Raw genomic sequence first — 14576 nt, 5'->3', positions numbered from 1 at the left:
TGTGATTGTTGTAATGTGCTGGGCCCACGGCTGGCGGTGTGAATGGTCTTGTGTGTCATGTATGAAAGTTGTGTGGATTGCCTGTAAAGAGGTTGGTGCCTTGCCGTGGCTTTACAGCTCACGAGCTGTGAGTCATTGGTTCAGATTTTTAACATTTTATTTATTAACTGTGCATTTCCTTTTTGTAAAATCTCTTGTTTACAGAATTTTATGCTCTGAACCTTCACTCACCCTCGTGCCAACTCCAACCAGTATGTATGTGTACTTAAGAAATTGTTCATTTTGAGGTATCATTTTATTCTGGAGACCAAGGGGATGCTATGTGGTAGGACATTTCTGCGGCACAGTCATCCCACGCAAAACTGTGTGGAAAAAGTGATTTCTTCAGGTAAGTTTGAGGTTGAAGGGGATTTTCGGTATGAAAACTTTAGGTGATCCACGCGAGATATTCCTCCCTGGACTACCCAGGGTGTCTAGTTTTCAGAAATGTGTGGGTTTGGTAGGTTTCCCTAGATGGCTGCCGAGCGCGGAGCCAAAAACCCAGCTGACCCCCTTTGCAAAACCAGGTCATTTTGTGATAGTAATTTTGATGTCTCCACAATCCATTTTGGGTCCTTGTATGTCACGGATACTTGACTCACCCACACAAGTGAGGTACCATATTTATCGCGAGACCTGGGGGAATGGTGGGTTGTAGGATGTTTGTGTCAGCCCAGTGACCCTACAACTTTCCCAGAGAGAAAAGTAAAAATGTTTAGCTTTGCAGGGGATTCTGGGTAGGAAAACATTAGATGATCCACATGAGTCAAACCTCCCTGGACTCCCCAGGGTGTCTAGTTTACAGAAATGTGTGGGGTTGGTAGGTTTCCCTAGTTGACCACTGAACCCGAGACCAGTGACAGGTGACCCCCTTGAAAAACAACACTCTCTGGTTTTCAGAAATGTGTGGATTTGGTAGGGTTCCCTAGATGGATGCTGAGCTTGGGGCAAAAAACCCAGGTGCCTCCCCCCTTGCAAAACTAGGCCGTTTTGTAATAGGTAATTTTGAGTCTCCACAATAATGTTTTGGGCCCTTTCCTGGCGCGGGTTCTTGACCCACCAAACGAATGAGGTACCATTTGTATCGGCGGACTTTGGAGAATGCTGGGTGGCTGGAAGTTTGTGGACCCAAGCAGATTCCAGAACTTTCCATCACAGAAATGTGAGGAATATGTGTTTTTTTTTTTACAAAGTTTGAGGTTTTCAAGGGATTCTTGGTAATAGAACCTGGTGGGAGCCAGACATGTCACCCCCTCCTGGATTCCCCTGGGTGTCTAGTTTTCAAAAATGTATAGGTTTTCTAGGTTTCCCTTGGTGCCGGCGGAGCTAGGGTTCAAAATCCACAGCTAGGCACTTTTCCAAAAAAGGGTCAGTTTTCACTGTAAAAATGTGGTGTGTCCATGTTGCATTTTGGGCCATTTCCTGTCGTGGGCACTAGGCCTACCCACACAAGTGAGGTACCATTTTTATTGGGAGACTTAGAGGAACACAGAATTGTAGAGTAACTGTTATTACCTATTGACTTTTGATGCGTTACTGCCTTCTCAATGTAAGACTTTGTGTAAAAAAGAAGTTACTTTGAAAAATGTCTTATAACTCACATGCTATTATGGGTACCCACAATTTCGCAGATTGCAAATAGCTACTGTTTCTAAACTCTATATTGCTTTCCTGTTTCACAAACACATAGATGTCTTTGAAATTGTGACTCATCACAATTGAATGCCTTCATGGGAAATGGAGCTGCATTTAAAAAGAAAAGATTTTTTTCCGTAACTTTGTTTGAGAGTTGAGAGTTTTTTTAGAGTCTCAAAAGGAAAGGGGTCTGAAGAGGACCCCTTAGCTTTTTGTGAATGTGTTATCACCCCAACTATGGAGTCTCTATCTTTTCATCTCTCTAACTTTTTAATTTATTGCCACCAGAGTTTAGTCACCAAGAGGCATATTTGCGAGGACCCTGCACCACGAAGCATCACTTTTTGTGACACCCTAGAAGAACAGATTACTAAATCATATCTATGAAGCCATGCAAAGTCACTTTGGATGGGCCCATAGATATAGAGTAAAGCAAGACAGTGTTGCCTTACTCTGAGCTTGGGAGGAGTTCCATTTGCATTGTGGTGGGTTTTCCCATGCAGCACCCATAGATTTTGGTGCTAGATTTACAAGATCGTGTAAAACTGGGGAGACACCACATCCTTAAGCCTCCCAAGGTGATGCATAACGAGGAGACAGTTCTTTAATTCTCCTTGCTTTTGCCTCTTTCGTTCTGCAGCATGCATAAAAAGAGGAAATCACCTCTTAGGATTGCTTTTGTACAGGAAGAGGCAAACGATCTTGACAACAACCCATGCACCCTTGCACCATAGTGCAAGAGTGCCTACGTTAGCACTAGCAGCCGGAACAGCACCACCACAGGGAGAAAGGACAGGGATGCACTTTACTGCATAAATAAGGCTCATCCTGCCCTTTTACTTTAGCATAGAGCAGACTCGCTGCACTGTCCTACGCCAAATCCCCATAAATAAGGGCCCAACTATTGAAATAGAACATAACAAATTCCTGTTTATAGCAAACACCCTAGACAAACCCCTTCCAAATAATGCTTGATTGTGCCCATCTAAACGTATTGTGCGATTTGGTAACCTGTGGACGGTTTGGATAAATGGGTCTAGCACAGCTAAGAAAGCCATTTAGCGGTTGCAAATCCTGTGATTTAGAAAGTCACAGGCTTTTCATCCGCTAAACGGGATCCTACATCTAGCCCTATTTTCTTTCCTGTGGAGCCAGTCAGAGGGGTGTGGATCCTACATCTAGCCCTGTTTTCTTTCGTGTGGAGCCAGTCAGAGGGGTGTGGATCCTACATATAGCCCTGTTTTCTTTTGTGCAGAGCCAGTCAGAGGGATGTGGATTCTACATCTAGCCCTGTTTTCTTTCGTGCGGAGCCAGTCAGAGGGGTGTGGATCCTACATCTAGCCCTGTTTTCTTTTGTGCAAAGCCAGTCAGAGGGGTGTGGATCAAACATCTTGCCCTGTTTTCTTTTGTGCAGAGCCAGTCAGATGGGTATGGATCCTACATCTAGCCCTGTTTTCTTTCGTGCAGAGCCAGTCAGAGGGGTGTGGATCCTACATCTAGCCCTGTTTTCTTTCGTGCGGAGTCAGTCAGAGGGGTGTGGATCCTACATCTAGCCCTGTTTTCTTTCGTGTGGAGCCAGTCAGATCAGTCTGGCATTTCTCCAGTGCTTGTCCCCTGCGTCGGTCTTACACTCACGTCTATGAGTGTAGCTGCCCTGTGTATGGGATGATTTGGGAAACAACTGTTTGTATTTATATCACAAAGTTGTTGAAATGTGTGTTTATTATAAAAATGAGGTTGAGTGAGGCAGAAGGGCCAATTTGCGCAGCAAACAGACTCATACCTTGTCTTTGTCTTCTGGGGTCCTATGATGAAAACCTGCGCTGGCTCGGCGGTAAACCACACTTTAGTATTTTTTATTTGCAATTGCGGTGTCTCGAGTTCATACATATAACTATGACAGCAAGGCACAAACTTCAAACAGCCCCGGGCAGGGACAGAGAGAGGTAATCCCAGCTCAGTGTTTCTGACTTGAGCTATCCATATTTCATGCGTTAATACAGAGATATTACGACTTTTACGTATTGCCTTTAGACACTTCAGATACAAAACAAGCATTGGCACAACTAATAGGTCTGCCTTGGCATGCTGGTGAGATGATTAGATTTTTTATTGCAAGCATATTTTGCACAAAAAAAATGAAAAAATATATGCCACTACCTAATGTGGCAGACATCTGTTTGCAACAAACAAATTAAAATGAACAATTATTCACAAAAATGACTGTTTTACTAGTGATGTTTATTAAATATCAAACTTTTATAGTTGTGCCATGCATTTTGTCAATATGATTTGTTAAGGAGTTAAGATGTTATCACCAAATAACCAACCACTCGCAGCTACAGTATTAGAATGTCACATAAACAATTAATAATAACAACTTTAAAAGAAAGCAAAAAATAAAATTCCTTGTAAATGGACGTCTATAAGTTAATATAATACATCAAATAAAATATACTTTGAACTAGGCTTGTCACGGAAAAGAAGGGGACTACTTTTAGATAGATGTGAACAGAGTGCACAGGTTTTGTGCAGTTGCTTAAAATGAAAGGAGCTTTAGTAGTCTGCCACACTGTCCAATGCTGTATCCTGTGGTAGGTGAGAGCAAAATGTGATTGACAATTTAACTGACCAATGGATGAAGTACCTAATTAAAAGCCCCTCTATGTATGTGTATTATGGACTTTTTTTAAAAACAATATTCTATCACATAAACAATTAATAATAACAACTTTAAAAGAAAGCAAAAAATAAAATTCCTTGTAAATGGACGTCTATAAGTTAATATAATACATCAAATAAAATATACTTTGAACTAGGCTTGTCACGGAAAAGAAGGGGACTACTTTTAGATAGATGTGAACAGAGTGCACAGGTTTTGTGCAGTTGCTTAAAATGAAATGAGCTTTAGTGGTCTGCCACACTGTCCAATGCTGTAGCCTGTGGTAGGCGAGAGCAAAATGTGATTGACAATTTAACTGACCAATGGATGAAGTACCTAATTAAAAGCCCCTCTATGTATGTGTATTATGGACCTTTTTTAAAAAAAATATTCTATCACATAAACAATTAATAATAACAACTTTAAAAGAAAGCAAAAAATAAAATTCCTTGTAAATGGACGTCTATAAGTTAATATAATACATCAAATAAAATATACTTTGAACTAGGCTTGTCACGGAAAAGAAGCGGACTACTTTTAGATAGATGTGAACAGAGTGCACAGGTTTTGTGCAGTTGCTTAAAATGAAAGGAGCTTTAGTGGTCTGCCACACTGTCCAATGCTGTATCCTGTGGTAGGCGAGAGCAAAATGTGATTGACAATTTAACTGACCAATGGATGAAGTACCTAATTAAAAGCCCCTCTATGTATGTGTATTATGGACTTTTTTTAAAAACAATATTCTGGCTAGGGAGGTAAAACTGTCTCAAAGGCCAGAACTAAAAACAGGGGCTCAGCTCTGCACTCAGCCAGCTCAGCCCTCCATGATGCGGCCCAACGTGTGGATGTTCCAGGTTATGGTGAGCCCCTCATAAGGAGGTAGGGCCACCGCTGACATTTAAAGATGGATGTGAACTCCTTGTCCATCATGTCTGGCACTTTCTGATGTGGAAGTAGACCGTAATAAGGCTGGGCGGAAGCATTTCCCAGTAACTGCTGAAAGCTGTGGGTGCAGAATACCAAGGCTGTGAAGTCTTGATTCCACCTCATACCTCTTTCATCCACCACTATCCACTACTACAATGGTTTTGCAGACACATGCAATATGAAAAACAACTTGGCAAACATATTAAAAATTGTAAAAAATAAATAGCTGACCCAGAGCCAGCGGCCCCCAAACACCAGCCCTGGCACTGAAGGGCACTTCTTCTCAGGCTGCTGTGCATGTGATCAGGAAAATGCCATCATGTACAGAGTGAGGCAACTCATAAAGTCAGTGGACCCTCTGAAGGAACATGTGAACTACATTTGAACAGACGTAAAACATCTCCCAATAGCTGGCTACTAGAGTTACCAGAGTGACTACAGAATGTATTGAGAACATCTAATGCAGTGTAAAGAAGAAGAAGTAAAATAAAAAGACGAAGCACAAAGAAACGCTACTGTACTCATGTATTTTTATTCTGGACATTGGGTTGCTGAGGGGTCACATTAATGTATCTCCCAATAGCTGGTGGTGGTTGCTCATTTAGGAAAATTATAAAAATATTACAATGACCTTGGACACCCATACCACCATGGATCTACCAGCAGCATACACCCTTCTGGGGCTGAAAGATAGTCCCTGTTGATCCTCATGCCAAAGACATAGACATAGAGGAAGGACATGTTACAGCTGCTAGGCCTGAGAGGGGGCACCCTACAAATTAGAATCCACTGAAAATGAGGACACTCATAGATACTGAGGGCAATTTGCTCGGTTATTGGGAATACTGGCAGCCATAGACATTTACAAGAGCCTTACAACAGTTGCAAGACAGCAGTCAAAATAGCTAGCCTTCAATCTGCTTCACATCCTGCACTGCTCTCACCCACACAGTGACGCATTTGGAAGCAAGACTTCACACACAGTGTTTCACAAATCCTCTCTGAAGCGATGAATGACCTACTGATGCATGCAGGCAACAACATTCACTTTGAAAATGTCATAAAAGGGTATTTCTAAGCCATTCCATTCACATGTGATGTCCTTGGTGCTGTAGACTGTCCACACATCCTATTTTGCCCAAGGGCAAAGTGTGTGTATTGTGCAAGAGGAGTAGGATACACTCTTACATGTGCAGAGGACCAGTGATGCTAAATTACTATTTAATCATTGCTCTATATGCTGTCCTAGGTCTGTCCATGACAGCATGCTCCTCTCAAAGAGCTCCATTCCCAATAACAAGAGGAACCACCTTCACCGACGATAAGTCACACAGGGATGGTTGGGAGTTAACACACATGTACTCACAAAACTGAAAGTTTGCACTGACACCCAAGATGTGTTGAAAAGATGACACTAAACAGCACCCAGGTGACACCTCATTTGTCACTCACAGCCAGAACATTTGTTGAAACAACTGGGTGCGGGATTAAAACACATGCACACGTACACAGACAAACACACAGACTACACAAGACACTCGACCACAGCCAAAGTCCCAAGATCAAATGAGTATTCAATAACAGATACTGATAAATATGAGTAAATGAAGGTGTGTAGCTGCAAAGTAGTCCTGGACCTTTACTGTGACCCTCTTACACATGACTTTGGATGCCCGTTACCTGGATTCCCCCCTCAGAGACTCATTGCAGTCCCATTTCAATAGGACTTTGGAAATACCCAAGTGTTTTACTGCACAGCAGTCGGGCATGTTGTGCATCAGTCACCTGTGTCAGCTGCATTTGTTGTGCTCGCTTCTATGCCTCGCTGTCTCACAACAGGCAACATGTTATAGAGGGGTGGACAGAGTCCGCCCATGGGCGCAGTCTCAGTTCTGGAGTTTATCTATATGATTATATGTGACTGTTTGTGTGACTGCGTGTGTGCGTGTGTGTGTGTGAGGGAGAATGTTTGTGCTTAGGAGTGTGTGTGCATGAGTATATGAAAAATCACCCTTATCTCCCTTTACCTATACCTACCATGTAGCCCTAAAACCGCACTTATCTCCCTTTTCCCCTACCTGCACTTAAATGTACATACCAGCTTCTGCTTACCTGTGAAGTAAAGACTGTGGGGTAAAGGCAATGCAGGGTAAAGAGTATAGGCTAAAGGTAACATGCCACTTAAACTCTTGATAGAGCAAATGTCGTAATTTTGCAAATCAAAGGCCTTTAACTGATAAGTGCTAATTTCAATGCTGAATAAAACATGCACCATAAAGACAAAATATTGTGATAGGTAATCATAGGCATTCAAGCACACACATGTTTGCCTAACTGTTGATGCCATTTTAAATGCTGACTTCACATGTTAGTGCAAAGAGGCCTGTATTAGCATTTAAAGTGCTGTTTTGCATGAGATGTTTTTTCTTTCTTTCTTTCTGGAGAATGATTAGTTGATGGGAATGCTAGATGTGTTGCCATTAGTGTTTTGATTGAGTTATAGTAGTGTGTTATGCTTACATCCAGTGGCGGCTGGTAACATTTGAAAGTGGTGCGGCATAAAACAACTGTAGTACTTCACTGCGACGAGCGTGACTAGCGAGTGAGCCCGAACCACCCATGGGGGGTTTGGCGGGGGTTCTACCCCCGAGAAAAATTTGAAAGAAGAGTGGGCAAGGTGCATTTTCAAGCAAATTTGAGAAAGCAGGAAGGTGTCAACTACTCTAAGGTCTGATGACAAGGCACCAGAGCCAGACAGCAGGCAAAGCACTGCACACAGTATGTGTCCTTGACCAAACCAACTTAAACAGGCGGCTCAAAGATGATGTCACCCACTCTACGGCACAATACTGCATCACTGCTGGAGAGACTCAGCATTTTGGTTTTCAGCGGGGGTCTATGGCATATCCCAGCTATTACCTGTATCCCTACTTACACACATGTATTGATTCATTCAGCCCTCCTGTCTCCCATTACCTCTGTGCCTCACTACACCTCACAACTGATCCTTTTTTCCATACCTGTGCCTGGTGCCATTTTCTTCTCTTTTTGCAATCACAAAAGCAATCAATTTTTCTACATTCCCACAATAATCAGTATTAAAACTAAATTATCAGTTACAAAAAGTCACGCTTTCATAATTACATAATCACAGTTTATATAAGCAAAAACGTGTTTCTGTTCATCTCATTTTTGTATAAACCACTTTAACACTCTTATTACAAGGAAAGAAGGGTTATTATAAGGTTGCTTCTTGTCAAGCAGGTTATGTGCTCGGGTTCTATGGCAGCTAGATTAATTTCTGACTTTGCTGAGCCATAAACCGGTTCTGCGCCTGCACCTCACCCCACACACCACACCGCACATGTCTACCAATCCTCTGCGTTTTTTCTGTGCATGATGCTACTCTCTGGCACACACAGTGCACAAGTGATTCCAGACAGGCCACCTTTCCAGGCTGCCCACCACTCCAAACAGAGTCTAACACAAGTGGCTCAGCAGTAAAACACTTCGGTCCAAACTAGCGACAGCAAAATAACAGTCAAGATTAAATCTGCAAAGGAATATAATGAAAACCAGCACGAAGGAGACAAATTCAATTGAAATGATGTCCGTTTACCTAAAAGCTGTGTGGTGGGTGAGATCAAACACGCAGGGCCCGAGACAAATGTTGAGGCGCGTGAAGCAAGAAGGGGGCTTCTTGTGTAAAGAAATAAGCGACTCTTTGAATTTCGGATATCAAACAATAGGACACATTTCATGAACTGGTACCAACAAGATTGTATTTCTCACCTTGGGAATGATCTGCTTAGTGCAGAGGGACTCAAGTGTCCTTTGTGGAGAGCAGTGTCTCAATGGCTAAAAGTCCAAGCAGCAGCGTTCATGGGATGCGAGCGCTGCGAGCCACTCAGAGGACAGACTTGTTTCACGCAGTGGAGGACGGGATAATATATAGTCACAACAATATTGAGGGAGAAAAGTACGAAAGGTAAGTTTCTGTACATTTTCTGTACCCAACTCTACTGCTGCGAGCCTTGTTGATTCATGTAGGTGCTGTTAACCGCCCTCAGGCACTTACATTTCGATAGTCTGTCCTCGATATTGTTTTGATGATATTCTGTCTCACGAATAATTGGTATTTGATATTCCCAGCCACAATCATTTCTTGGGGCCTCCGATGGTGAAGCGTTCCTGCTCAGATCAGACCTCACAAGAGACCGAGAGCAGGAAGTAACTTAGCCGGCAGTCTCTCCGAAGGCAGGGCCCTCTCCGATCTCAACACAGACAGTATTTGCCAAATATGCGCTCTAAGCCGTCTGTGCACACACTGCAGAGACAACTGTAAGGAGGTCAGGGGTATTTTCGGAGAAATTGCAAGGCGCATCTTGCCTTTCATCTGATCGGTTATTGTTTTATAACGTGCACTGTTGGAAAAGCCAACCTTTGTTCTGCCTAACGGCAATGTGAAAGCTTAAACAAATAACCAGCCCCGAACTATGCACAGGGCAGCGGCTTTAGATAACACTTTAGATAGCACTGCGACGCACCTATATTTTAATATGCGAATCAGGCCCCTCTACAACCAAACAAAAAGTATTGCACGACAGTGGTTGTGTGCAAGTATGGTCAATTAACTAACAGTGGCAACAGTCGGCAGAAAACTACGTCATGACCAGATAATCCTGCCATTTCGTTAAGATCATAACATTCAGTTGATTTGATCGTTTTAAGACATCCATATTTCTGTCTTTGCATTTGGACACACAATCGTAACACAGCAGGGCGCATTGCATACATACAGCAAGGACAGCCCTTAGAAGGCCGACGGCGACACTGCCTTCAGTATGAAGCGGCCCGGGCAGGTGGGGTGGGGGGAATCTACATATAATAAAAAAAGTAAAACTTACCTTTCTCCGTGACCGTTCCACCGCCTCAGTTCCTGCCGCTCTGGAGTCCTGGCGCGTTGTAGGCAGCCTCCCTCCTTCTGCTCATCTAAGCCAATCACAACGCTGCAACGGCAGAGTTGTGATTAGTGAGGCGCAGCGGAGAGCGCCCCAGCTGGGCCATTTTCTCTATGTAGGCTGCATGCAGCAGGCTATATAGAGAAAAAGGGAAGTGCGCATGACTGCTTTGTTTGGCCCTGGGGCCGACCAAACAGTCAGTCCCCCCCTGCCCTCGAGCGGGACCGGCACACACGCCCTCCCACAACCAGGCACCTCTGCTTTCTCGCAATGGGAGAAGCAGAAACATAAAATGGTAGTTTTACCATTTTATGTTTCTGCCTTATCGCACTGCGAGAAAGCAGTGAGGCGACGCCCCCACGCCCCTATGGTGGAGCCGCTACTGCTTACATCAGTCAGAGCCCTGCCCAGCGAGAGACCCTTCTTTTCCAGGAGCCCTTTTCTCCAGTGAACTAGATGCGGAGAGTTTTTCGGAGACCTTGCAGCAGAACTTACGCGGTAGATCGTATAGATGCCTGCTGACTTTGAACTGTGAATACATTTTCAGGGTTTGCTAATTTCCGCTGCTTGAGCGCTAAAGCTTCATGCCTAAGCATGCTTCTTCTCTCATAAGAATCCTTCATTTGAGGTTTCTGAACTGACAGCTTCCCTTGTTTCCTGAAATTAAATGCCCTTTATATCCATCTTTATTAAATTCGAATAGGGATTTTTCTTAATGGGACACACCTGCGGCATTTTCTCTATCTTATTTGTAATTCTTATGAATGTGGAATTTTATCTTGTCTTGAAATGCCTACTTATGCATTATTTGGTTCTGTAACAATGACTGCACTTTGATACTTTTTAAATTAAATAATTTGATTTGAATTAATTTGTTAATAAAACCCTTCTAACTCATTCCAAATCTCTTTGTTGATTCCTGTGAAGCCCCCATTGGATTTCCCTGTTCATGGTAATTGATGTAAATGTTTGCTCCTTATCATCGCTCCTTGTTGACTAATAATGGTCCTTACGCCCAATGGCGGGTGTTATTCAATGATTATACCTGACGATTGAGATAGAACAGTCTCTGCTCCAGCACTCTCATAATCCCCATTTACAATAGCATAAGAGGAGTGCTTAAGAATGTATAGCGTCCATATATTTAAAAATCTTCCATTAGATCTAACGTATATACTTTGTGGTCAACACAAGTATAGTACATTATGCCCCTTTAGAGGAACACAGTTGTCCTATTTTTCATAGTGAATCAGTCACACACAATGCCACTCACTCTCAGTTTACACAATTGCACAATTGTCAGCCACTCAGTCAATGGGTCTGTTTCTTAAGATTACCTTTTATGGGGGTTTTTCTTGAGTTCAGTAAGAAATTCAAGTATGGCTGATGACGTTGAATAAATTGCTCACAACGTTAATGTGGGACCCCAACTGATATCAGATACAATTATTAGATTTCACAGCAGATAAGGAAACACAATTCTGCCAACCTACCCAAGCCACCCTTTACTGTCCACTTTCACAATCAGGTCCATGATTACCAGTTTGACCATAACTGTGTCATCTCTGCTGCTTTGTTGTGCCTGCCAGCTTCTATTGCTTTGCTGTGCCTGCCCAAATCTGTTGCTTTGCTGTGCCAAGTGCATGTGTGTTTAAATTGTCTGTATTTTCCAGTATTCCTGATTGGGATTACTCAGAACCAGATCCAAAGGCAGCAAGAATGTCATATCAACAGGAAAATAGAGCTATGTGTCAGAGATGTACAGCTAGAAAGTACCCCAGCAGAATCCTTAAACACACCATTCACAAATCACTTGCTATTGAAAGACCAAGTGAGAAGGAAAGCAAAGTAACTGACGAGCATCAGATTCATAGCATACACAAGGAGATAATGGACGGAGCGCTGAAACATTTCAGATGCTCACCTCGGGTCACAGATCTGGGTTGAATCCATCATCGTACTTTAGCTCACTTTGCCACCTCAGTTCAGACCCAGCCATATGCAAATCAGTATTGATCCTGTTCCTTATGGGAACAGTCCAGCCTGAACTGCCAAGCCAGCTCCTCCCTGGACTAGAAACAAGCATCCGTGGACCAGTTTTGGGGTAACACCCCTCATCAGCAAGGCCATCTTAAATCTAGTGGCAAAGTGCGCAAGGGATCCACATCTGAGCATACCCCACCAACCTAGGGCGAACAAAGCAAACACAAAGAGATGATGGACAGAACACGGAAATTTTTCAGACACTCACTCCCTGTCACAGATCTGGGTTGAATCCATCATTGTTCTTTAGCTCACTTCGCCACCCTAGTTCAGACCCAGCCGTATGCAAATTTGCCTTGACCCGCTGCCTCATGGGAACAGTCCATCCCAAACAGCCAAGCCAGGACCTCCCCAGACTGGAAACAAGCATCCTGGCACCAGTTTCAGGGAAACAGCCCTCATCATACCACTTCCAATCAAGGATCTCACAGGAAAATTATTTCCAAACATTCGAAAGTTGATAACTTCATAACAAGGAAAATTCCCCATGTGCACCAATCACATATCATACAGGCAAGGACTTAATGAACAAATTAGCTCCTGGCCATCTCAATGCATGAGACACTAGCACCAGGCTTCAACCGTCAGTAGGCTTTCATAAGTGTAGGAATTGTACAGCTTGCAAGAATAGAGGTAATGTTGAGAGTACTGGCTACCCAGAGCAAAGATGAAACACATAAACTGCTCTTCTGCTTTTTTTGTTTACATCGTCCAGTGCCCAACTGATTTGCTCTGTATTGGTGAGCTGGAACCCATAAGTGACATAAGAAATCAGATCCAACTTATCCAGTTACTAAGAATTTAACTCTGATCTTGTATGTGTCTTTAGCATTGGCAGGGTCCTGAGGAATCAGAGATCAGAGATGGCACTCAAGAGATGCAACTCAGGAGATGGGACTCAGGACTCAGGAGCCTAGAGTCCAACTATACCATCACACTGAAAACCAAACAACTGCTAGTTCACATTGGTTGATCTCAGTGAACATTCTCTTCACAACTCTATTTTGTTCTGTGTTTTGTGGGTTCAGTAATTCCTTGCATTCTATTATTAAGTGGTATACTTCAACATGACTTAAAGTGATGCTCTATGGAGCACTTTGATGGTTGACACGTCGCAACTTGGGATTTGTGATTCTAAAGCAACAGGAAAGCACATATTTCCTCCTCACCTGCAGTCTCCTCTCCTCACCTACATATAGAGTCCCTAAGCCCAATGGGGCAAAACATGAATTATTTGGTAACGCTAGCTTTGGGATAAAAATAAAGACAAAGGGGCCGATTCACAGAACTAACTTAAGACAAAATCCTAAACTTACTACTTTCTGTATTCAAAGGAGTTAGGATTTTGTCTTAAGTTTGTCTTAAGACAAACTTGAGACAGACTTAAGACAGACTTAAGACAAACTTAAGACAAAATCCTAACTTAAGTCTGTCTTAGGTCTGTCTGAAGTCTGTCTTAAGTCTGTCTTAAGTTTGTCTCAAGTCTGTCTTAAGTCTTTCTTAAGTCTGTCTTAAGTTTGTCTTAAGACAAACTTAAGACAAAATCCTAACTTCTGTGAATATCAAAAGTAGTAAGTTTAGGATTTTGTCTTCAGTTAGTTCTGTGAACTGAGCCCAAAGAAAATGTGGTAAATACCAAAAATAAACTCAATTTCCTGAAACTTACCAAAAGGCCTCTAAATACCAGTGCTGGTCTCTGTGGCGCAGACAAAGACAAGTTTCTGGTTCCATGGAGTCCCATCATAGCTGATGGCTTTTTATCCTCCTTTTCCTGGCTCGCCTCCAGGAACAGGCTGCAAATTTAATCGGAAATCCAACCCTGACCGGGCCTCTTCAGACTTGCTGACAAAGTGCTTCTCAGAAAACTCCGTTGCTGATTAGATTACCCAATTGCTCCTATTACAAGAAACAAGAATAAAGCACATAGCAATGAATAGCAGTGCACACCTATTGCTAAAAGTAAACATTGATTCCCTATGTGTGCTCGTATTTTTTTTTTTATCACTTTTGCAACAATCGCTATAACTTCTTTTTTGACCTGAGAGTATCATTGTGCAGTTAGTGCTCTGTTGCCATAAATGACACCTGGCTCCATGTTACTCAATGATTAATGCACCTAAGCCCAAGGTCATAAAGTTTTATACCAGTTTCTACAGACCATGGGGGAGATTTACTAAGATTTTACACTGTGTTTGTGTCACAAAAGTGATGCAAATCGGCGCAAAATATTTTTTTACGATTTTCTTTCCAGCACTCCCCAGAGAGGCAGAATGTGCCTCATAATAAGGCATGAGACATCCAATTTGAAA

At 42.7% G+C, this 14576-nt stretch overlaps 1 protein-coding gene across 5 annotated transcripts in view; it reads right to left on the bottom strand.

The window, feature by feature from the left end:
* LOC146813264 (uncharacterized) overlaps nucleotides 1-13998 on the bottom strand; it is a 127592-nt gene extending 113594 nt beyond the window's left edge. For 3 of the 5 annotated variants that reach the window (XR_014966967.1, XM_085620110.1, XM_085620109.1), the window contains exon 1: nucleotides 10171-10297. The gene's annotated coding sequence lies outside the window, so the exon portion shown is untranslated. Of the gene's footprint in view, nucleotides 1-10170; nucleotides 10298-13933 lie in introns of those variants that run through there. The other 2 variants (XR_014966966.1, XM_085620108.1) reach the window with 1 other exon arrangement.
* Between the last annotated feature and the right edge of the window lie 578 nt (nucleotides 13999-14576).

The sequence above is a fragment of the Triturus cristatus genome, chromosome 7 (assembly GCF_964204655.1).
Source record: "Triturus cristatus chromosome 7, aTriCri1.1, whole genome shotgun sequence".
Classification (NCBI taxonomy): domain Eukaryota; kingdom Metazoa; phylum Chordata; class Amphibia; order Caudata; family Salamandridae; genus Triturus; species Triturus cristatus.
The sequence above is the reverse complement of the archived record's forward strand: the minus strand, read 5'-3'. Positions and strand labels throughout refer to the sequence as shown.